This window comes from Syngnathus floridae, chromosome 3 (assembly GCF_059516105.1).
Source record: "Syngnathus floridae isolate MCC-2025c chromosome 3, RoL_Sflo_1.0, whole genome shotgun sequence".
In the NCBI taxonomy this organism is placed as follows: Eukaryota; Metazoa; Chordata; class Actinopteri; order Syngnathiformes; family Syngnathidae; genus Syngnathus; species Syngnathus floridae.
The window spans coordinates 19400001-19423195 of NC_142415.1; the positions used below are offsets into that span (position 1 = coordinate 19400001).

The window sequence follows — 23195 nt, forward strand, 5'->3', positions numbered from 1 at the left end:
ACGGCGTTGACAGCGTGCGAGCGAGGTGAGGGCGAGCGGCGTTACGCCGGCCGCCTCTGATGCGCCGACACTCGGCGAAGCTGGGAGCCCGGAACACACGCGTCGAGTCGCTCAATTAAAAATACCCACAAACGGGCTTGACGGATGGGACGGCCTCCACGGCTTGAGCGTCGTTGACAAGTCATGTGACACGAGAACCTCATTTGAACATCTGGGACAAGTTGATGGCGATTAACGGCAGACAGACGAGCCCAGCGCAAATCATCCGTGGTGGAAACTCGTCCACAGCTTCACAAAGACTGGAGGCCCCGTCTCGGTTCCACCAAACGTGGCTCGTCCCAAATACAAATAAGCGTGTGAGATGATTTGATCAAAGATGGCTGCCACCACCGTCGCACAATGAGCGCTCGCTCGCCGGTCGACAAAATGGAAAGAGTCAAGTCAGCGGGTCACACACAATAACACGCCAGAACATTCAGCAGTCGGTGCAAAACACTTGGAGGCGGACACAAAGGGAAGCGGAGGAAAGAAGAGCAACGCTTTTAACAAATAAAAAGGCTGCATCTGGCTCCTCCAAAATTTGCCTAAAGGATATAATTAGCTTTGAATTCTCAAGTCAAGAAAAAAAATAATAAATCTGCAAAATTACTGTCTGAGGGAGAGCGCGTTGGCCTCTGCCGCAGTTCACACAGAGCCCAGCAGGTGAGCGGCAGGTGTTCAACAACAACAACAACAACACGTCGAAAACAGAATTGCCATGTTAAGCCATGGGCCGGCCGCTCTTTGTCTTGATGGGGCAAAAAAAAAAAAAGAAAAGCACAAGTGACAAAAGCGGACTTGGCGGGCGGGACGCATGCGCCGCCGCGCACAGACCTTGGCGGTTAAAAAGCACCAAACACATGGAGACGACGGGCGGCCCAACTGGATGGAGATGCCAGGAACCCCCCTCGAGGGCGCGCACCATACTGTGGCCCCATCGTGCCGTCTCGCAAACATATTTCCAGCGGTCGCCGCCACACATCTACACATCGGTTTTTGGCACGCGCCGCCCGCCCGCCCGCTCGCCGTTGCGGCGGCAGACACTCGCCCACCTGCCCCGCGCAGATGGAGGCCAGATTAAAAAATCCAAAACATGCCACCAGCCAGGCTGCGCAAACACATGCTCCAGTGTGAACGGAGGAAGACCATGTCCTGGATTTGTACACTGCTGCCTTGACTTCAAGGGGAGCCCCAAATTTTCTCCACATCTGCGCGCCCACTCATCTAGTAAACACGCCATTCGCCTTTGTGAAATACTACGAGCATGGCGGAAAAATTCACCTGTTTGGATCCATGCCATCACACTTGTGAGGTCAAACCGTCACGCATCGATCCCAATTGTCATGTCGTGCTAACAGCTAACGTTGACATGGTTTGCCCGACTCCAAGGATAAAGACAGTATGCAACAATATGGATCATTTCAAGTCACTTTTCCACAAGCTGTCTGATTTAACAGGAAACTCACGCACGGAAAGGCGTGCGCATGCGTGTGTGCGTGTTGGCCTATAGGTAGCGCCGGGCGCGCGTGTCTTTAATCAGTCGACCGATCCGTCTCTTTTAATGTGGCCGCTCCAATTACTGTAAAAGTCACGGCGCGGCGCAGAACCACAAATATTGACACTTTATTGCACAACACATTTATGACATTTTGAAGGTCACCTCGTATATTAGGCCCCGTCGCTCACACACCGTCGGTCGGTCGGCCGGACCAGGCATCTTCCGGCGATATCGATCCGCCCGCTTTTTCCCGTTTCTTGTCTATGCAAAGCGAGTGAGCTGTCGGAGGCGTTAACGCGCGCTGTACGGCGGGCGGCTCGTTAAAGGTCGACCGACGTCTGGCGCGCCCGGCTTTAATCGCGCGCTCATCAGATAAGACGTGTTTGGACGGCCATTCAAAATGTTGTCTGACTGTCTGATTAGCGGCGCGCAAATACGCCAAAGAGCAACACCATTTCAAATAGCAGTCAAGCCGACGCCGCGCCTTTGTGTTGGGCCTAAAATTGACCTTTGTTAAGGTTTTCAAAATGCAAAAAAAACAGAAAAAACATTTTGGCCCTTTCCATAATGTAAACAATAGGCCACCCGCCTGCGCTAGCTAGCTTTGCTCATTAGCCGACGCGTCCGGTAGTATCGCTAAAGCGACGGAGCGGCACGGATGTTCCGATTCGCAATCCGGACGTCTTAGATCGGAATCTGCTCGGACGCAACGATGATGACAAAGAGATGCCTGTAGATGGCAGCGTTGCGCCACTTGAGAGGCCAAAGTGCTTTATGTCCTACTTTGTTCTTATCGATACCTGTCCGGTACGGTGCAATGTTGTAAAACGTATGATTGAGCGCATCTTTCCGATTGGCGCTGGAATCAACGATAGCTTTGTGCAAATTTGATTGCTCGTCTGACATTTGCTCCTTCAATCCTACGCGTGTATTCTCACACTTAGATTCCAAATACATGAATGGATCTTTAAATGCAACATTCTTTTATTCCATCAATGTTAAAATGCGATGAATTTATCATCTGAGTGTGTGCGGAAGGCACGGAGGAGCGAGAGAGCGAGCGAGAGAGAGGCATGTTTAATTCAAGTGTATCTGATCTGAGAGCAGCTCCTCTCCCCTCTGCCTTTACTGGTGTCACGGCGGCGTAATGGAACATGCCAGAACAAAGGCTCCCGGATCAGATTGGAGCAGAGTTGAACGGGCCATCTGGGAGGCAGGCTGAGTATCAGTCACTCCGCCGGCTGTCGGCCGCACTTCCCCTCCGAGTGCGCGGCTGCGTGCGTGCGTGCGAGTGTGTGCGTGAGACACCTCCTCCCCGCCCTCCCGCCCTAGCGCCCGCCCGCCCGCCCACGCAGGGACAGCAGGGCATCCTGCGTGACTGACTGACAAATATATAAATTGATGGAGAGCTGCCACTGTGCGGGTGCACGTGTGCCGAGCAACCACACCTAACCCTCATTAAAAGAGAGGAGGAAGAGAAAAGAAAGACGAAGACGCCACCCCAACAAGAGCAGGAAATGTGACTTTTGAGAGTGTCTGTTCCAACATGCATCGTAAAATCAGACACCATTTTGAATTCATGCTGGCAAATGATACCACAATGCGCCGTTTAATAGCTTCAAATGGATTTGAGTTCAAAATGGCCTTATTTGGGAGACGCTATAAAAACCGTTTATGTCCTTCTGCACACCAGCTTGCGTAAATACGCAAAGACGCTCGCAAAGACACGGCAGTAATATCGCTCGATGGATGGCCGCAAAGGATACGCTTTTCGATTGTCTGCATGTGCTGCTGCGCCATTTGTGTCCAACATTAGTCTTTGTCACTAACGTCGGCCATGATGCCACGTGACGGGTTCTTTCGTTCAGCTCTCGGTCAAGAACGTCAACATTTTCGTGTCAAAACGAGAGAATGATTGTGCCGTAACGGCGTGCTCTCTCCTCTCCTCTCCCGCCCTGAACCCGGAGCGCCTACGATGGCCGTCGTATCACTTTCAGGAAATCGACGTGTCGTAAACAAAACAAAAAAAAAAAAGACGACTAAAATGTTGGCGTGCTTCTTGCCAGTCCATTATTCTAATGCATCATGTGACCGGCCCCAAAATTGGAGAGGGGAGGGGGCGGGTGATGTGGGGCAGAAATGAGGAGGGTGTGGGGGTGGCAGCTAAAATGTGATGACATCATTTGAAAGGCATTAGGCTTTTAAAAATGGGCCCGCCGGGACTTTCTTTCCTTACGCCGGAGCAACACAACACCATCCGGCCTCACGCGTGTGCGCGCACGCACGCACGCGGACGGGCTTCTTTTGATTTGGAGCGCTGCCAGCCACGGCTGTGCGGTCGGTGTGCGAGTTAATCAATTTGAGGTTTAGTTACACTGCTGACGCCGACATTCCCGCCGATGTGCGCGCACGGAATTTATTAAGCAAACAACAATTATCATTAAACGCCGCCGCATTAGTTGCACGTTTACTAGCTGACAGGGAAGTCTTCGGCAGGCACGGCTTTGCACCTTTGCCGCTTGTCTGCCGCACGGGAAACAAAACGTGTCCCGCCATGGCGCTCAAATCCACAATTTGCTACGTGCCATTGACGTCCGTGTTTCTTTTCGAAGCGCTGCATCTTTTTACTCCAGCTGTCATTGATGATGTCGTCGCAATACACCAGAGGGATGCGCGCGCCCGAGCACCGTTTTGCAAAAAAAGGCATCCTTCAACTTTATTCCAAAGGTTCTTGCCATGAACGGTTAACAAGAACGCAACGGGAACGTGCCGAACGAGGACACGGTGTCCCCTCGTGCATCTTCCCGAGTGTCACCGTGTTGGTGACGCCATCCATTAACGTCAAAAGTTCCAGGAGTCGGTGTCAAGCTGCAGATGTTTATTCATTTTTTTTAATCTATATTTTGCCGCCGCGGGGGATGTGACAACTCTCGGAGGTATCGCGACAACTAGAAGGCAGACAAGAAGAAAAGAAGAAGTGGAGTAGGGGTGGGGGGGGGCTTCCAATTTTCACACGGCCGGCGGCTGACGTCCATTTGCCGCCGCCGCCACTTCCCGTTTGACCTCACGGGAAGACAGCCAAGACTGGCATCAAAACTACTACTAGAACAAAAAGAGAAGTGAGCAAATAAATGGAAATAAAGGCGCGTTGTTGTTTTGTGCGAGATGAAAACAGAACGCTGGCGCGGCGGTAAACAGGGGCACCAGATGTTCTTTGATGTTAATAATGGCATTTATTATTAATATTAATTAGACCGCACTCAGCAATACATTTGGGCCATTTCCAAGTCAATTAAGCAAAATGGCATTCGGGAGATGTTGAGACGACATTTTAAGGCAGGTGTTCGCCCCCCCCCCACCGCCACGCTGCAGCCCCCCCCCCCCTCACCCACCTCCTCCCTTAATAAAACATTTTTGCAGCTCGTGAAAAACGACCCATTTTGAGGCGCACTTGATTTGTGTTGCCTTTGTTTGCTCTTCCCTTTGCCTGCCGCAATCTCCCAAAACGCCACGTGGTTCCTTCCAAACGGATGTCACATTATCGCCACGTTCCGCAAAGGTGGAGCTACCCCTTTTCACATAGGATGGACATAAAAAGTCTACACACCCTATTCCGATATATATATATATATATATATATATATATATATATATATATATATATATATATATATATATATAAAACAAACAAACATTTTCCACCATTAACGTGGATCAATTGAATTTGGTCTTGAAGCTTTTCGAGAGGGCGAGCCAATGTGGCTGCAAAAGTGTGCACCCCCTCTTATAAGATGGCTGTCCATAATGCTAACATGCTAGCCATAGAGGCGCTAACAAATAGCATCAGCGCTCCAGTGCGGTTCTAAACATTGAAGCACTGCGGCTTCTTGAGTTTGTAGTCCAAGTCTTGCTTTCTGTGGCTCTCTTAGGTATGAATAAAACGCAAAACGAGAGCCACTTTAGGACCATAAATCTGAGCACCTGTAGGTTGTTTGAAGTGATTTTTTTTGGCTTTGCGGTGTGTTTTTCTTCCTCGGTGGCGCACATGAACAATGTGCGAGTTCATTTGTCAGCGATTCGGACACCTCGGCCGGTGCGGCACGGCGCAACGTTTTCCGTGGCGGGAAATTAATGAAGGAGCCTTCGCCCGACGACAAACGCGCACCTGTGCCACCGAGATGCTAATCACAAACATTTATATTTATTAGCCGGAGCCGCAACTGCGCGACAAAAGAACACATTTTTGTTTAGGGGAACAAAAGCAATGTGATGAAAGACACACACTTCTGGTGTTGTGGAATGTGTTTTGGATGGAGCTGCTGCTGCTTCACTTATTTTGACACGTATTGCGAGTTTTGTCGTTCGCTTGACTGTTACTGTTGTACGTATTCAAAGAGGAGCTCGACACCAATGAAGAGATGAATTCTTCAAATGTTGCATTCTATAATGATCACGCACGAATCAGATGAAATTAGAAATACGGTGTACAATAACAGTAACTATTCTATGGAGCCAAACATATTTTCAAATAAGGATACGTTTTGAAATGATTGTTAAATACAAATGCTAAAACATGTATCTCAGATCGTAATAATAATTGAAATGAATATATGATATTTCCACTCAAATGAACAAATACTGAGTATCAGCATAATTGCACATTCAAATACTCGATGTTTTGGAGTTCAAAGAAATGCATGCATCAATTGAAAAGCATAAAAACAAATCTCAAATTGCATCTGCAAACGTTATGAATTTGATCCACTTCATCACCACTCCAATTGGCATGTATTATGGATCCCCATTCCTTCTTCCCTTCTATTGGAGGTGTTTCAAGCCCCGAGCACCCCCAGCGCCTCCCCCACTCCCCTCCCCACCAGAAGGTGTCTCTCCCGACCAACCAAGGCGAGGAAGAAGGGGAGCGCTGCCGTAAGTTTCTCCCTGGCACCGACCCACCTTTGTTTCCCCGCCGCCTTCGCCGACACTCTTTCAGGCTTCAAAGAGCACTGGGAGCGCACACACACACACGCACGCACACACACTCCAACCTGACATCTCACTAACTTTATCATTGGCACATGATGATCTGTGGCCCTGTGGAGAGGCTGTGGATGATACTTGTGTGTGCGCGCGTGTGTGTGTCCGCCACTGTTTGTATGTACGCGGATGGAGGCAGATGGGAGCAGAAGTGTTTCTTTTTGAGGACGTCAAGGCAAGATCAATTGCTAATGTGTTTTTACACACATGCACGCACGCACACACACACACATTCATCAGGCCGCCCTCTCGGTCTGTGTTGGCAGCAGGTTGTGTGGTTAACGCGAGTGAGGGATGACGAGGTGTCGTCTCCCGTTCGCCTTTGGCTGGATGTGCATGTGAGGAAGAAAAAGGAAGGCAAGAAGAGGAAAGGCAAAGGAAGTCCATGCATTGGAGAAAAGACCCTTGAGCTCGCAGTCGAGTTCCTTCCCTGATCTTTCCCCATTGACCCCAATGACCCCAGCACCCAACTTGGCCCCTACACGCTCCACATGACACAATTAAGCCATCAACGGGCGCAGGAGATCGATCAAGATGTTTGCTTGCTACATGGCCGCCTGCAGCAGGGGCGTGCGTGTGCACGTGTGTGTGCACGTGTGTGCCGGGCAGTAAATCCGAGGCGCAAGGACGCGTCGCTTCTCCTCTTCTATGAACTTGTCCAATGTCTTGGAAAATGAAATCCAAAGATTTATATGGCAAACACACACAAATGGCATGCGCCGGGTGTGTGCATGATTTCTTGAGCAGACAAGAAATCCAGGCATGAAAAGCGGGAAGTGTGTTGCCTTGAGGGCAGCACCATTGAGACCTCAGCCAAGGCAAGATCCTCAACTCAATGGACTGGGTTCTTCCTCATTGCAATTTGCGCCACCAGCAAAGACGTGTGCATCGGTGCCGCGTTTGGGAAAAATCAAAAGCGTCTTTGATTGAGCCAACACCAGCTTGGCAATCTTCACCAAAAAAGAATCTGCAAAGCCAAACGGGGGACTTTTTGACAATCAACAATCTTCAACCACAGGTTTGTGTGCTGTGATTGTCTCAATGCGACAAAGGTCATTTCCCAGCAGCTCGCCCCCTCCTCCTCCTCCTCCTTTATTTTTTTTAAGCTATAAAGTGTTTGGAAAACAACAAGCGAGGTCTTGCTGGCATGCCGAGGAAACGCTTCAACCCTGCAGGCCTGCCTTCAGCCATTGTGTGACACACACACACGCAGACACACACACACACACACACACACGCAGAGTCTGCCCATTAAAGAGCACGCTCTGTCCCACACGCATCATTTTAATTTGTTATGAAGGTCATTGACAGCAAGTAATAATCACCATTGGGGATCTAACAATTTGCCATTTCTGAACATTGAGGCGCTGATGACTCAACTATTAATAGACTGCCCCTTCTTACCCGCTGCCCACCCAACACGCACACACACACGTGCGCGCGCTGTCCTCTTAAATAATTAGAAACCATTAACCTTATTTTTCTGCTGAACACACACACACACACACACACACACACTCACACACGATGACATCTTAAATTTTAAACATTTCTTCTACTGTGCAACCTGCACCATGTGCGTTTGGGTTTATTAGTTTGTCACTGAAATGAATTGGACATTCTTTGCGAACAAAAATGGTAATGTTTTTATAGTTGAGGAAAGGAAGAGTTCAGGCGGAACTTTTTCTCCATTGGATAAAATTACTTTTCAAGTTAAAACAGTTTATGATACGTATACCGAGTAATTAAGAGGCCAATTATAAAAAAAAAAGCATTCATGACAACGAACGCAAGGAACATTGGGCTCCAAGAATAAAAAAAATTCAATATAAAGTTAGCAATTTTTGAAAAAAATGATTCCAACTATTGAAACAAAATAGTCAAATGTGACAAAAAGTCCCAAACTTACACAATTATGAACTTGCATTGAAATTGTTGTTTCAGTTTTAAGAAATTGTAAACTTTTCGTCAACATCTTGACGTTCCATTCAAGCGTTGCGCTGCCATCCAAACCCATTTGAAATTTCTCGCGACACCTGAATGAAGCCAATGTCGTTTTGGACCAACATTCTCATCGTGATGCTCTTCTATTTCATGTGCAGTTCAGCCACATGCCCAGCAGGACGCGCGCGGGCGCATTTATCAGTTGCTCACTTTCAAGTGATTTGAACGAAGACGAGCCGAAACAACAATGGCAAAGAAACTCATTTAGCGTCACCCCGAGCAAACAAATACGTCTCGGAGCTTCAACTCTTATTTTTAGCCCACATTTGTTCTTTTTTTGAAGAGATCGTCAGCGTTTGTCAGACGCTCGTTCCGCCTTGTCCCTGCGTGGGGCGACGTCTGTCAAGTCTGGACAATTTATTTCAAGGCTTTTTGGTCTGTTTTTTGCCTTGTCAACAAATGTTTAGTGGCAGAGGTCAAATGTTTTTGTGAATGAACCCAGCCTAACTTTGGAAAACCACTGAGGCTATTCCAATCCAATCAATTCAATTTCAGCCTGCTGTTGGTGTTGTCGCGTCACCTCACCTCGTCGTGGCCGATGGAGCAATGGGGCGTTGGCGCTCCGCTCCATTTACTTGACCTATAAAGTTCATTGATCCACCTGCTCAATTGATACTTGAAGCTGCTTTCTTTCTTTGTGCTCTCAGACCGCCACCGCTTAGCTTCCTGCTGGGAAAATCACCTTTGATTTGCTGCTGCCTACTAGCTGGGCCATCCGGCTGGCCATGTCACTATCTATTAGTCCCTGCGTGTGAGCCGCCGGACCCCTCCACCTTGACGGAACCTTAACTGCCGATGGCGCGCAGCGGTGGAGGAAATGGGTCATTAAACGCCACTAACTGGGGCCAGCCCAGCCCCCCCCCAGATGTGTCACCAGTCAGATGGTCTTCTCTTACGTGAGCGATGGTGAGAAGCTCACAGCGAATATTAGCGGTGTCTGATAGCGGCGGCTAGCGAGGATCCCGGGACGACTTTTTGCTTTTATTTTTTTGGAACGCTGCATCTTCATTGAGCTTGACGTCACTTTTTGAAAAAGAGAATCGCTCATCTTCATTGAGGCAAACGCATTTTGGATTTCATTTTGTTCTGTTCTTTCCGTTTGTTGACAGGCACACAAAAACGAACGGGATTTCAATATTAAATGTCGTCTCGGCCAGACTAAACGATCGGAAAGAATTTCGGGAGGTCTCTTTGTCACGGTGACTTTTTCCGCCGAGCCGCAAAAGGCCAAACGTTTGCTACTAGAGCAAACAATTCAAATGTTAGCCTGCACACAATCTTCGATTTGTCCTTTAGCCGGATGCTAAAGAACACACGCACGCTCACACACGCACGCATGAGTAGATCCAAGACAAGGATCTGCGGTAACCATTTGTGACTTTTGGAAATAATAATTGAGTCTGCATGGAACTGAGCAAGTTCTTCTCAAGATCAAAAAGAACGTACAACCTGTCGTAGCATTTTCAACGGTGGAAACGCTTGGAAAGTCTGCCATCCTGGAGCCATCCTGGAGTGAACCTAATCCTTTTTTTTTAATTTTGATAACGACGAAAAGGTCGAGATAGGCGTCGCCAGGCTGAAGTTCACGATGCCAATCCGGTTTTGAGTTGGAAGGGGTCAAAAGAGCATTTCTGAATCATATGAAAAGTGCACCTAACGTGGATTGACAAAAACATTAGTCTCCGTGAAGACATTCCTTTGAATGGATCAAATTCTTTTTGCTTTTTTTTAATCCCCCAGAAAACTCCAAATCAAGGAGTTGCTTGCCTTTGTTTTGCGTCTTATTAGCGAGCGGCGGCGGCGGTGCCCACTTGTTGCCCGCCCTTCTATTATCTCTGCCTCCTCCTCACGGCTGCTTTTGTTCTTTTCCCAGAATAAGATAAATGAAGGAGGAACGTTTGTTGCACCTGTATCCCCCCCCTCCTCTCTTTCCGACTCCTCGCACCCCTTCCTTGCCGATAAGGGATTTCATTAACGCGAGAACGTGGGCCCTGAAAGAAAACATAATTGCTCGGCTGTTGTTGTCCTCTCCGCCGCCACCGCTGCCCTAATTTCCTCCTCGCCTTACTCTTGACGGTTAAGTGATCATTATATCAACACCGGCGGAGGGGGCCAAGGGTAAAGTATTGACAAAGTGCGGTCACGTTGGCGGGAGGGGCAAAAGACTCCAAATAAAAAATAAAAGCAAGAAGACGGGAGGCGGGCTAATGGAGCGACGGCAAGGACGTCAGGCCGTATGATCGATGGGGAAAAGATGGTAGCGCTAATCATTTGAACCGATGATGGACACGAGTGTGTCAAAGATACATAATGTGACCCACTTGCCATTTACACAGCATCGCACCTGAAAGGCGGCCCGGCCCGGCCCGGCATAATAGACACTTTCAAATGTCAGCACGCAGAGTAAGTAAGAGAGACGGCTTGACCGTCGGAATCTTAATTAGACTTCCTGGACCGCCCGCCCGCCCGCCGTCTGCCACCTGCACGCGTGTTGAGCTGATTGGAACACACACAAACGGGCTCATTTGAATGCGTTCGCAAAGAGGACATTTTGTGACACGTCTCTGAACTGCGCACTTGATGGCTTTCCTCAAATCACACGAAATGGAGGAGGAGGAGGCGCTCCCCTGCAAAAGGAGCGCAACGCTAACTTTGACTTTTTAAGACTGGAGCCATTTTATATTCATATTAAATCATGCTGTTTGGGATTTAACTACGATCTATATTCATCATCAAAATGATTCTTCACTAACCCAATGTAGCGATTTTGTATGTTTGTTTGAAACGGCGGCGTTTTGGACTTCTCCAAAGGCATCCGAGGGGATGGCCATTTGAATGGGCGGGCCTTTCTCAAAGCATCTGAGACACCTTAAGGTCTTGAGTGAACGTTGGAGCAGGGAAGCTGCGACAATTTGGAGTCTCTTTCAATGAAGGAAATGAAACCATTTGTTTGGAGGACCCTTTCACACCATTGTGTTTCTGCAGCTGCACACTTTTCATCTGTCTTCATATCCTGAGCCCGCATTCTCAGGCATTCCAACATCGCTGCAATTAACACACACACACAAGCGCGCCCGCCCCCTCATTCAAGCTTAATTTCACGGCTCCAGCTGACCAGGGTCCGGGTGCGTCCCGTGGCCGGCTGGCCAGCCGTTGGCGGTGGTCGAGCGAGCGTGCGCGCTGTTTGGGATTTACCTATCTATCTCGCAGCAGACCTGGCCGTTGAGCCGCAGCCAGCGCCGCAAGATTGTGTTAATTAATCTGCCATTGTGCGCGAGGGGAACAGCTGCACGGGCTCGTGCGGCGGCGCTGTCAAAGCAAAACAATGCCGTGTTAAGCTTCCCGCCGCCGCAGCCGCCGCCGCATCTTCCGTTACAAAGGAGCCGGCGCAACGGGGCTAAATTCACAAGTCCACAGATCAATTTTTACCAGCACTAATGTCTGACCTTTAAAGCGAAAAGAGGCTTGGCTCTTTTTTTTTTATGGTGTGACATGCTTCATTTAGGATTGAAATATGCTCAGATATGCGATAGCTCGGATTGAGTCCAAATCCCCCCCCCCTCCTCTTCCTCCCCCCTTCATCCTGGAAGACAAACCCAGTCATGTGATGTGATGTGACGGAGGCACGGAGCGAGGGAGGCGGGCGGGAGGGAGGGACATTAGCACACAGTCAGCGGCTGATGCCGAAAAGAAAACAATTAGCAGGACGACAGAAATCCATCCTTCTGGATGGCAATTACGGAAACAATGTGACTTTCTTGAATTTCCCTCGAGGTCACTGCCATGGAAGAGAGAGAGAGAGAATACGTGTTGATGGACACCTGAAACCAAGATATGCTAAGATGTTTCAGATGTTCAAATTTCAAAAGACGTGAAAATGGACAGACGGCTCGGCGCAGTGATGCGGTAAAGGAGTTGAGCCCAAAGCTCATTTATAATCCCTGTTCCTGCACCATCACAAAAAAAATCACCATGTCGATGGGAAGATGGACCACGTCATTCAAGATCTGAATTCACCTTCATCCTTGCTCATCCCAAAACGGCAACACGGCTAGCCCGCCCCCGTTGCCATGCCCCCCCCCCGGCGAAAGGCACGGCCTTGCTGCACGCTTGGCATCCGGCGAAAGATGCTGATGCACCCGCGAAGGAAAAAAGAAGACGAGGGGGGGGGACAAAAAAACAGAAAATCATCAAGATGCCTGGCGCTCGTCGAGGCCTTCTGTCGCACGGAAGCGACTCCAAGAGCCCGCTGAGTGCGCGGGAAGACGGGCGAGGTGGGAGAAAAGCGCCTCACATGCACGCTATGCTACGCCACGCCACGGGCTTTTGACTTCTCAACACGAGCCAGAAAGAAAGCAAGAAGAACGTTAAAATGACCGACCTGAGCGTCTCGGGACAGGAAGAGAAGACAGGATGGCAATGACGTGACCGAGCCGGTGATACCGTCTGCTAGCAGACAAGGGAAAGGACAATATGGAAATGGGATGAGCAGAAGCCACCAAAGGAAGGCCAAAACAAGTTTGGCATCCATCGGCGACCAGGAATTCCAAACGCCCCAAACTTGAGCCACCGGAGAGCCAGCTTTGCAGATGGCTGTCGTGACGCGTCTTCACCTGTCCAACCACGAGGTGTCAGTCGGCACCAGGCTGAGCGAGGAGAGCCCGGCCGGCGCTGACAGGTGAGGGACTCGGCCGATGTTGCGCCGGGATCTCACTTTGCATGGTAATTGTTTGGCAAAATTGTCACGGGCGTAAATCAACGTATAGAAAACGGAAGGACAGATGAACTTTTTCCTTCCTTCCTTCCTTCCTTCCTTCCTTCCTTCCTTCCTTCCTTCCTTCCTTCCTTCCTTCCTTCCTCCCTCACTCCCCCCCTTTTTGGGTCTGGTACAAAAATGCCGATCATGGAAATAGATCCCATTGACAAGTTGCCACATTGCCAACTGTGAGCAGCTTGCAGCCTGGTGAACGTAATCCAGAAACGTCCTCCAAAAAGTTCCCCGACGCAAAACTTTTCCTCATCCTCTCTCGGCGAGCCAGGAACACGGAGGAGCCGGAGGGAGAAGAGACAAAAGGAGCGAGGACAAATCCCACCTTGTCAAGACACAGCAAAACAGGCGGGATTGAGGATCACGACTTGAGGATTGAGCGAGACATCCTCCTCATCCTCAGCCTCACCCTCAGCCTGGTCCTCATCCCCGTGTCCAATAGGGAATAGCTTCTGCTTACCGTCCTGCAGCGGCCCGATTACACCTCACCTGGCAGCGCCGGCTCATTTCTTAAGACCAAGGACGGACGGCAGGAATGAGGAGCGCCGCTAGGGACCAGACTCTTTGGGATAAAGCTCAAGTCCTCGGGAAGGAGATGGCTGGATGGAAGCCACAAGAGCAACAAAGGCTTTGCTTATCAGAGCAGCAAGCGGCCAAAGCGTAGACCACAAGAAAGAGAGCGTGCCCTGTTTGGAGGTGTTTTCGGCTTTTCAAGGAAAAGTGGAAGGCCACGTGCGGGCACGGCCCAGGAAGTTGGAGACGCTCGATCGACGGAAAGGACCCTATGCGGCTCGCGACCGTCCCATCCATCCGTCCGTCCACACGCTCGCTCCCCTTGGCTAATTTCCACAAAAACATTGGCCAATCACCAGCAGCGCAGAGCAAAGCACGCTCCCTCCATACAAAAGCTAAAAAGCAAAGAAACAAAAAAGGTGTCAAGCGTCCAAATGGCAATTGCAGCGCATGTTGCAAAACAAATACTTAGCTTTGTCACCGCGTCAAGCGAGACAACGCGATTGGCGCCGCGCTGTCTGGAGCGAGTGAGCGAGCGAGCGAGCGGCTTAAGAGCAGATCTGGAGGCGGGAACGCGGAGACTCAGCCCCGCAGCCGTGGCGGATTCAAGATAGTCCGGCAAAAGCGCATTCTGCACGCGCCGCCTTGCCAGCGCTCGGCGATGGTGTTTAAGTGGCGACAAGCTGGCCGCCCGACATTTGTATTTTCTACATCTATCTGGGGGAAACCATGACACATCCTCCCTCCCTCCCTCCCTCCGTCCGGAGCTTGTAAATGAATTCAGCTCGGGAGCTAATTAATCCACAAAGGTTTCATGTCTTAATCCCCAAAGTCAAGAAGGTCATTGTCCTCACAAATGAGGTCAGTGTGGAAATAAAGAGCACAACATGGCGCGAGGAGATGATCTGCGCCACTTGACAAGGAAGGATCACAATTTCTCATCAGAGCGAGCCGACACGGCGTCGACACTTTTGGCCGCACGGGTACTGACCCGGGTCGGCTCGGCCCGCACATGGGAGATGAAGCCCGCCTTAGATCTGACAAAAGAAGTCGGGCATGTCACTTGGCAGCAGAGTCCTTCTTGGGACCGGGCCGGGCGTCATCTTTCAACGGTCCGTGACGACTGTCAATAGGGCAAGTCGGACCTCCGTGTGTCACCATGACCAAAGCTGAGGCACGGGCGCCCACGCCGCGGCCAAGACTGACTAACGCAACGCTCAAGAAAGCGTCCCCAAGTCATCCAACGGAGAGGGCGGCCAATGGCGGCACGGCCAATGGCGGGTGGGCGAGTGCTCCAGCCACTGCGTGGCCAACATGACACGATCAACAGCTTGCATGCCGCAATCTGCCCAAGGGGTCACATGCTGGATGACGCCAGAACCTTTCGCATCATCTGTCCTTCAAGCGAAGGTTCTGGAAGCCTTTTATCGGCACAGAATGTTCCGGAACAAGCCGGACCGCCCGCTGCGCATCGTGAATGGCAGCCGCTGTGCATACGTAATGCGCCGGATCACCGTTAAAGGACAATCAGCGTCGATTGGCTTTGAAAGGAATCATGGCCCCGCCGGCTAGCGAGTCATTTGAGACCAGTGTCGGAGCGGCTCGTGAAAAAAAAATAAAAAAATGCAACACGGCGGAACGAGTCACGTGTCTTCCCATTTCATTGGTCCAGAGTGAGAACCAAAAATAAGAAACAAAAACTGTGGTTTTGTTTCTGATGGGCAGACTTCCTGTCAAAAGGTACACAGATTGACCGTCCAGCGTGTGGCTCGGTACCTTCCGCACCAAACGGATGCATTTGTCATGCTAGGCACGGCCCTGGAGGAGCTAGCGAGCGAGCGAGCGAGCGGCAGACTGAAACACGATGACAGTCGTCTTGTTTGCACACCGGAACGTGTTGGCAGATCGGAAGCTTGGGCCCCCCAGGGAGCAAACCAGACAAGCGGGCTTTGTGCTCTATCTGTTAGCGCCCGTGCTACACCTGCTCGCCTAATCCCGGCAGGCCGCCTTATGGCGCTCAATCGCCGGTTTGTCGGCATTACGGCGACGCCGGCGCGCAAAGCTCACGAACAAGCCCCCCCCCCGCCCCCCGCTCATCTTGCTTCGGGAAGAGCGATGGATTGCAGCGGTGACGGCGAGCGACAGCGATCCCACAAATCAACAACCTGCAGCGGCGGCGGCGGCCATTAAAGCCGAGGCGAGGCGGCGGCGGTTTGGGGGGACGCTAACTTTAATGGCCCTACTGGGTTTTTAATGAGCGCTGCGCCCCAAACAAAATGAGCTAATTAGTGTTAGCATCCATATATCACAGCCATCACCGGAGATATCATATACAAAGCGTTGGTGGCTGGCGCCTCGTTAGATGGCACATGCCCACCTTTTCCAGGGGTCGCTCCGTGCGCGGTGTGACCATTTTTATTCTGGCCTTTTATTCTCTCAACATTTTCTTGTTGAAAAAAGGAGAAGCTTCCGAGCTGTTAATTGGCCCAACGTAAATGCTTTGGCCTATAATGGAAGGCACCCTGGGTGATATAAGCACCATTCCTGGCGGAAACCTTTTCCCAGGCAGGCAGGCCGTGCCCCTCCCCGCCCCGCCCCGCCGGTGAGCGAGCTCGTGCAGCGATTATGTCGCTACTGGTTTAACCGGGAGATAACGGGAGCGGGACTGGAGGCAATAACGCGGCGTTTGCATTACCTGTTGTTTGTCACGCCGCCTCGCCGTGACCACGTCTCCGCCTTGCCCCTGCGCCAGCCCCCGCTTTATTCCTTGCACTAAGCCTATTATAAAATCAATAAACAATTGAGCTCCCCCCCAACCCCTCCCCTCGTAGTCCTTTGAAATCTCCTCTGCAGATCCTCTGAGGCAAAGCAACGGGGATGGGAGGGGGGCAAAAGTCAAGCCAAGTGACTTTTGAACCAACTTCAGCCCCCTTGCGTCGTCACGGTAACCGGGGAGATTAAAAGCAGATCAGAAGCGCCGGCCTCTGATCAATTAATCTTGATCGAGTTATCCCGCCAATCAACGTCAGGACAAAAGTTTGCCCGGCGGATTCTCCGCTCGGGTCGATGGCTGACGCGTTTAAGAGCCGTTCCAGCACTTTGCCTGCTTGGCGCAATTAGATTTACAACGCTGAGAAATCTTTACGCACGCCATCAGCCATCACATTTGGACTGTCAGAACTTTTGGCGGCACCACTCAAAGACGAGATATTTTATTTTTCCTTTGTAAGGAGAATTTGGCAAGATTTTTTTTTCTTTGTAAGGAGCATTTTGCAAGAGGATTTCTTTCTTTGTAAGAATGTTCTCGCCACCTTATGGACGAGACGTGTGAAAGAAGCTGAAGATGTTCTGGATGGCGAGACTGCCAACAGGTTCTGACAGGAGCTGCTGCTGCTGTTTTCAAGGAGAAGAAAGTTGATTCCACACAAAAGCTGAAAATGTTTGCGTGGCTTCTGCATGCGGTCTTTTCAAGTTGATGGAGGCATTTTTAATTGTCACATTGTTGAAATGTAATAACCTTGCCGTTGATAAAAATCTGCCAGCGTGACGGCCCGCCCGCTCGCATTGAGACGAGCCATCAAAGCACGTGACATTAGCAGACTTTTAATTCCCTCTGTCAGGTCAAAGTCATATTTCAACAGTTTGCGGGCGTGCGGGCGGGGCTGACGACAAAAAGCTGCTTTTCATCCATCGCAAATGAAGTCGCCAACTACTTCCGCCCGCCCGAGGACTGAAGACCGAGGAAGAGCCGTCGCCATCGTCATCCGTCATCGTCTTCCTCGCCGGGAGATCAACAAAGAAAGTTTTTGACAAGGTGTCATACGACATTTGTCCCAAACACGGCGGATGCTTTCGTAGCGTAATCATCCGCGGGAAAATTACAATCACGTTTTGTCAGTCTCTACCGCTTCAGCAAAAAAAAAAAAAACCACCTATCAACGATCGCGTGATCACTGTGTTCTGATGTTCTGCAAAACATATTTCAGAAATATGTCAGCAAGTCAGGACGCAACGATCACGACGAGAGGCGTGATGATGTTCTCCTCCTGGCGGAGATACATAAGAACAGCGTATGACACCAAGAACCAAGCCAAGAATTGAGTTAAGACTAAACTTCAGGGGCAGGCTAAGAACCAAGTCAAGAAGTGAGTTAAGACTAAACTTTAGGGGCAGGCTAAGAACCAAGTCGAGATCCAGCCCCAAAACAGTTGCAGTTGTCTCAACTTTGGACATCGAGAGTCAGACATGGTTCAACAGCGGGCTCAAGAGTCAATCGACATTGACGCAAAGGAACGAGTCCCGGAAGGAATCAAGAGCAGATTCGAGAACAATCTTGTCTCCACTCAGCCAAACATCATGACAGGTGCGCTGTCTGCAAAATGCGTCAAGCTTGGGTCAAGAATGGAGTCGAGAGCCGATCAAGAACCAAGTCCGGAACCACATTTAGAATAAAGTCAAACGGAAAATGCAGAATGTCATGGCTGGGTTTTACGAAAACGGATTCAAGGACCAGTGAAGAATCAAGTCCAGAAACAAGTCAAGAGAAGGAAAGAAAGCCGAGTCAAGAAGCATTTCTTTAGCAAAAAAAGGGGCGGGCCAAGTCCAGAGGCCATTCAGGAATTGAACCACGTTTGGGTGCGAGTCCCAAACCACTGGATGGATAACAAGCCCAGGACTGGCTCATACACGTGTGGCAAGCAAGCACCACAAGCCCACCATGGAAAGTGAGCCTCGTTGGCTAGCAGGACAATTGCACCACGGCAGCTCGGTGAGGTCCTGCTCCAAGCCGCCAAGGCAAACGGCGCGCTCGGACGGAGGTCTGCGTATTAGCGCTGTTGATGAGATCTACCAGTTTGCCATTTGCCCGCATCTCACACAGCAGCCGTCACCATATGGCCGGCCGGGAGATTCTCCGACAGCTGGATGCCTGCTAACTGGGGACGGGGACGAGGACGCTTGGCAGCTGCGCAGCTTTGATGCCGCTCGCTCGCTCGCTCACGGGCGCGCACATGCACGTTGGACTCACTTGGGGTCGCGCGGGAGGCAAAAAGGGCATGCGGCGAGCCCAAGTGAGAAAAGTTTGCTTTTGAGTGCGCTAAGTTCAAGGGAAAAAGGAGGAGGAGGAGGAGGAGGCTCCCGATGGGCGCAAAGACGAGATTTCTCACGAGCGCCGTCGTACGCCGTCGAGCGTAGCTGGACCGGCCGGACCTTTGAATGGGAGCCCCACAAATGACGTAGCCGTGGCATGGATATGAAATGTCAACTCCTTTCCACAAAACACATTTAACTCGTGAAAAAAAAAAAAAAATGGTGCCCAATTAGTTCATTCGCCCCCACACACACGGAGTCACGTGACCCTACTCGGGAGCAAGAGTGCTCTCAGGCTCGTACGCCGCTTATTGGGAGTGACTTTGCGAGTTGTCGCGAAACGTAGCGGCCGACCCTGCTCGCCAACCTTTCCCGTCTTCCCTTGCTCTTCACTCCCTCCCTCCCCCACGGGTGGACCGGCGAGCGTGAAGAGAAGGGAGGGAGGGAGCGAGGGAGGGAGAAGAGGGCCGTTTGGCTGGAGCGCGGGGTGAGCAGCTGGGCACGGCTAACGGGGAATGATAATGACCTCGGAAATGTGGCGCTCGCTCCACAACAATAGTGCGCTCAGCCGCCTGGAAAATTGTGTTCATCAGCCAGGCTCTGCTCACTTACTAATTGACATTGCCAAATATTTTAAGAACAATTGGAATGTGGCGCAGGGCGGGGGTGGGGGGTGGGGGGGTGAAGAAAGCTCCGAGATCTTAATCCCTGGACTTAATTCCTCCCTCCCTCCCTCGCCCGCTCTCTCTTTCGGTCTCTTGTCTTTGTGATGAGGAGATAGCGGCGGGCGGGTGAGCACATTTCTCATGTCACATTTGTCATGTCAGCGCCCTGATGTTGACACAAAAGACTTTTATGTGACCTGTCAAAGGCCTCAAGAGGAGGACGGGGGGGTGAAGAAGATGAAGGCGAGAGAGACAGACACACACAGACAGACAGACAGACAGAGGGGAGAGCGAGGGGGGAGCGAGCGAGGGAGAGAGAGAGAGAGGTTGCTTCGTGGCGGTCGGTGTCACATGTCAGCTTCTCCATTTTTAATGAGGGAAAGGTCAACATATGCTTCACCGTCCTCGCGCCCAAATTCCTACAAAGCCAGCCCACCATCTACTGTTCGGGGATGACCTCAAATAGTTCCGACACGGAAGTGCAGCGTATCCAACCGACTCACGCAACTGCACGACAACGGGAAAGTAAAACTCGTTTCAAATTGCCCCAATGAGCGGTGGCTTCTCGTGCACTTCCGACGCATTTATTGAACAACGGCTAACACGGTCTCGCCATCTTTTATTTATCTATTATTTATTCGAAACTTTGCCATTTCATTTGCTTTTGTCTGAAAGACGAGAATATTCCGGATGGAGACTTTAAAGTGCACATTGTTGCCCGCCCGATCTGCGCGCGTCCATGTGGCGTCAACGTTCTCCAACACTTGCGCGACTGCCATGCTAATTTATGTGTCCCATTTGTGCCTGTGTTTATTTTTTTTCAACTTTTCCCTCGCCAAGCAGCTCCACTTCCCTGGAAACGTCGTCTTCCGCGATTCGCCTCAACTCCACAATGTCAGCCATTGACAACGCTATTTGATTCGAATCAATTCGACTCGATTCGTTTCCATACGATCCGATTCAATTCAGTTTGATTCTATCAACTTATTGTCTCGTATTGCCTTCAAATTATGATCACTCATGATGTCGATTTGCCCTCGTCATACATGGTGTGAGTGTACGTGCATGTGTCGATTCCCCCCCCCCCCCCCCCCAACCCCATTCCGACCCATCCCAGCTTCACAAGCCAACGGGGAACGCTAACGCCATCATTAGGACATAAAACGGGCCGATAAATGTTTCATGAGGATGAGGCCGGCCGGCGGCTGGCGGCTGGCGGCTGGGCTGGCCGGCGCGAACGTTTGGCCTCCATCAAAGGCACGTTGTCGGAATACAATGGGAATTTTACAGGATGTAAAAAGGACTGGGCTAATTCCCAGCACGGGCAACATTTACAAAGTGCACAAGAGAGAGCAGGCAAAGCGGAGAAAGGCAGAGCAGCAAATCAAATCAAGTGAAGAAGAAGAAGAAACCAGCCTTTCAAAGCAAAATAGCACTTTTGATCCGCCCGGCGTCAATCACAGCGACACGCTGACAATTAACACCATTCAATACAAGTTTATTATCAGACGGCAGAGACGCAAGCGGCGGGCGCCCTGACCTCGTGCATGCACGCGCACACAGAAATGATGCAAACACACACACACGCATTCAAACACCAAGCGACACAATGCACTCTGCTGACACCTCACAGCAGCAAATCACGAGGAAAAAAAAAGTTCTTTTCTGTCACCGAACGTGCACACACACAATTCATTTACAGATATAAAATCGGTACTATTCATAAAGAAAAGAAAAGTACGATGTGTTTTCTCCTCTTTAAGTGCCATGAGCTGCTGAAGTATGTGTGTGTGTGAAGTCGGAATGCAAAGTCATGACGTACTCGCAATCCACTCCAGTGGCCTGTTAATGACGTATTAATTACACGGCGACACTTAGCACGCGCAAGTGTGTGTAACGCTGAATATTCCGCTGCCTTCACAACCTGGGGCGCTGAGTCACATTTCAATTTGCCAGTCAACGAGCGCTCGCCTTGTTTGTTTGAGCCGCGCGGCTAATCCCCGCCGCCATGTTGGCTGCGTGGACGCTATTTCCGACAGGTGGGAGGGGCTTTGCAGAGGCGCTTGGAAAGGCCAGTCTACGTCTTTTAAGGTTGACTTGTTAACTTTTGGTGAAGTTTGTCTTCAGTGAAAGGACTTGCAAGCAAGTTGCAAACAAAAACTTTGACAGGAGGAACAAAAGGCGTGTCGGAGGTCCCTCAACCTTGTTCGGAAATGCCTTGACCTCCGTTCACACTCGACAAGTCATCGTTGATGACTGTAATTGGGCTTTCCGAGTATTACGAGTGAGTTGGAGCGGCACGCAGAATCCCGCGCACAAGAGGAGCGACACCTTTCGACATGATTTCTTCTCACAAATTACATACTTGTCAAATTACGAAACAGGAAGTCATGTTTGCAATCACTTCACCACCCAAGTTCCTTCCATGTCAAAAAATAAATAACAGCATGCTCCTCAGATACGGCATCATTGATCGATCGATCGATCGATCGGAACACACATTTTATGAGCTAGTTCTCAATGTCTAGGATATCGGCACACAGTTAGCACACAAACCTATCGGCACGATGACGCTAGTTTGCAATATTGGCACGTTTCGATTAAAAAGAAGACAATTTTAACATCAGCAAAAGCATGATTAGCTCACATTAGCAAAGCAACCGGTGGTTGGCTCCAAACAATTGGTCACTTTGTAAAGGGCAATATTTAGCTTGCGCTAGCACGGCGATCAAGTCACCAGCCCGATACGCTAATGCTATTGCTATTCAACTACATACAGTCTTTTTTACTGTTTGTTGGTCATTAGCAGCGACATGAACACATTTTACACCAATGACACCACTCGTGGGACATTCATGCAATTAAAGGGCCATTTTTAGCTCATGCTAGCACACGTCACAGTTGAATGTTTGCGTTCTAGTTTTTGTTACCAGCTGAAATGCATTTTTGCATGTTTGTTGTATGGTTATTTCACATGATTTGTGTCTGAAAATCACTTTGTTACGGCCACGACTCTTGTGAAGGCACTATTGAAATCAATGTGGATTGGATCGTATGTGACGTGAGCACTGAGGCCATATTCTTTGATGCAGTGATGACAATGTCTTTGGGCTTGTGTCTTTTAATCCAACATTCAAATGTGCCACGGGGGGGGGGACGGACTTAACTTCCCTTTGTGCTGGCTTATTTTATTTATTTTTTAGCGACGGACGCTAACACAACACGAGAAAAAGACTCAAAGCCAGCGCATTAAAATTCAGCAGCTAATTATGTCGGCGACACCCCCAGCCTGTTGAGAAAGTGTTGTGTTTAATAGTCTCTATAAAGAAAATAGCTTTTTATCTCGTGCTCATTTTCATTAATTCCTAATTGGGGTGGGGGGTTGGGGGGGGGGTAAGTATGAATGTGTGTGTGTGTGCGTGTGTGTTATTATTTCTTAGATTAAAATAAACATCGCCCATCCCGTGTACAAACCCATCACACTACACGCCTGTGATAAGGACTTCATGCCTCTGTGAATAAATAAACAATTTCATCTCCACTGGTGGAATTAAGTTGCTTACAGCCTTAAGCTAAGACGCTC

General features: G+C 50.0%; 1 protein-coding gene across 4 annotated transcripts in view; it reads right to left on the reverse strand.

Annotated features, from left to right (window-relative positions):
• Positions 1 to 23195, reverse strand: part of znf536 (zinc finger protein 536) — a 136777-nt gene that overhangs the window by 28369 nt on the left and 85213 nt on the right. The window lies entirely within an intron of this gene.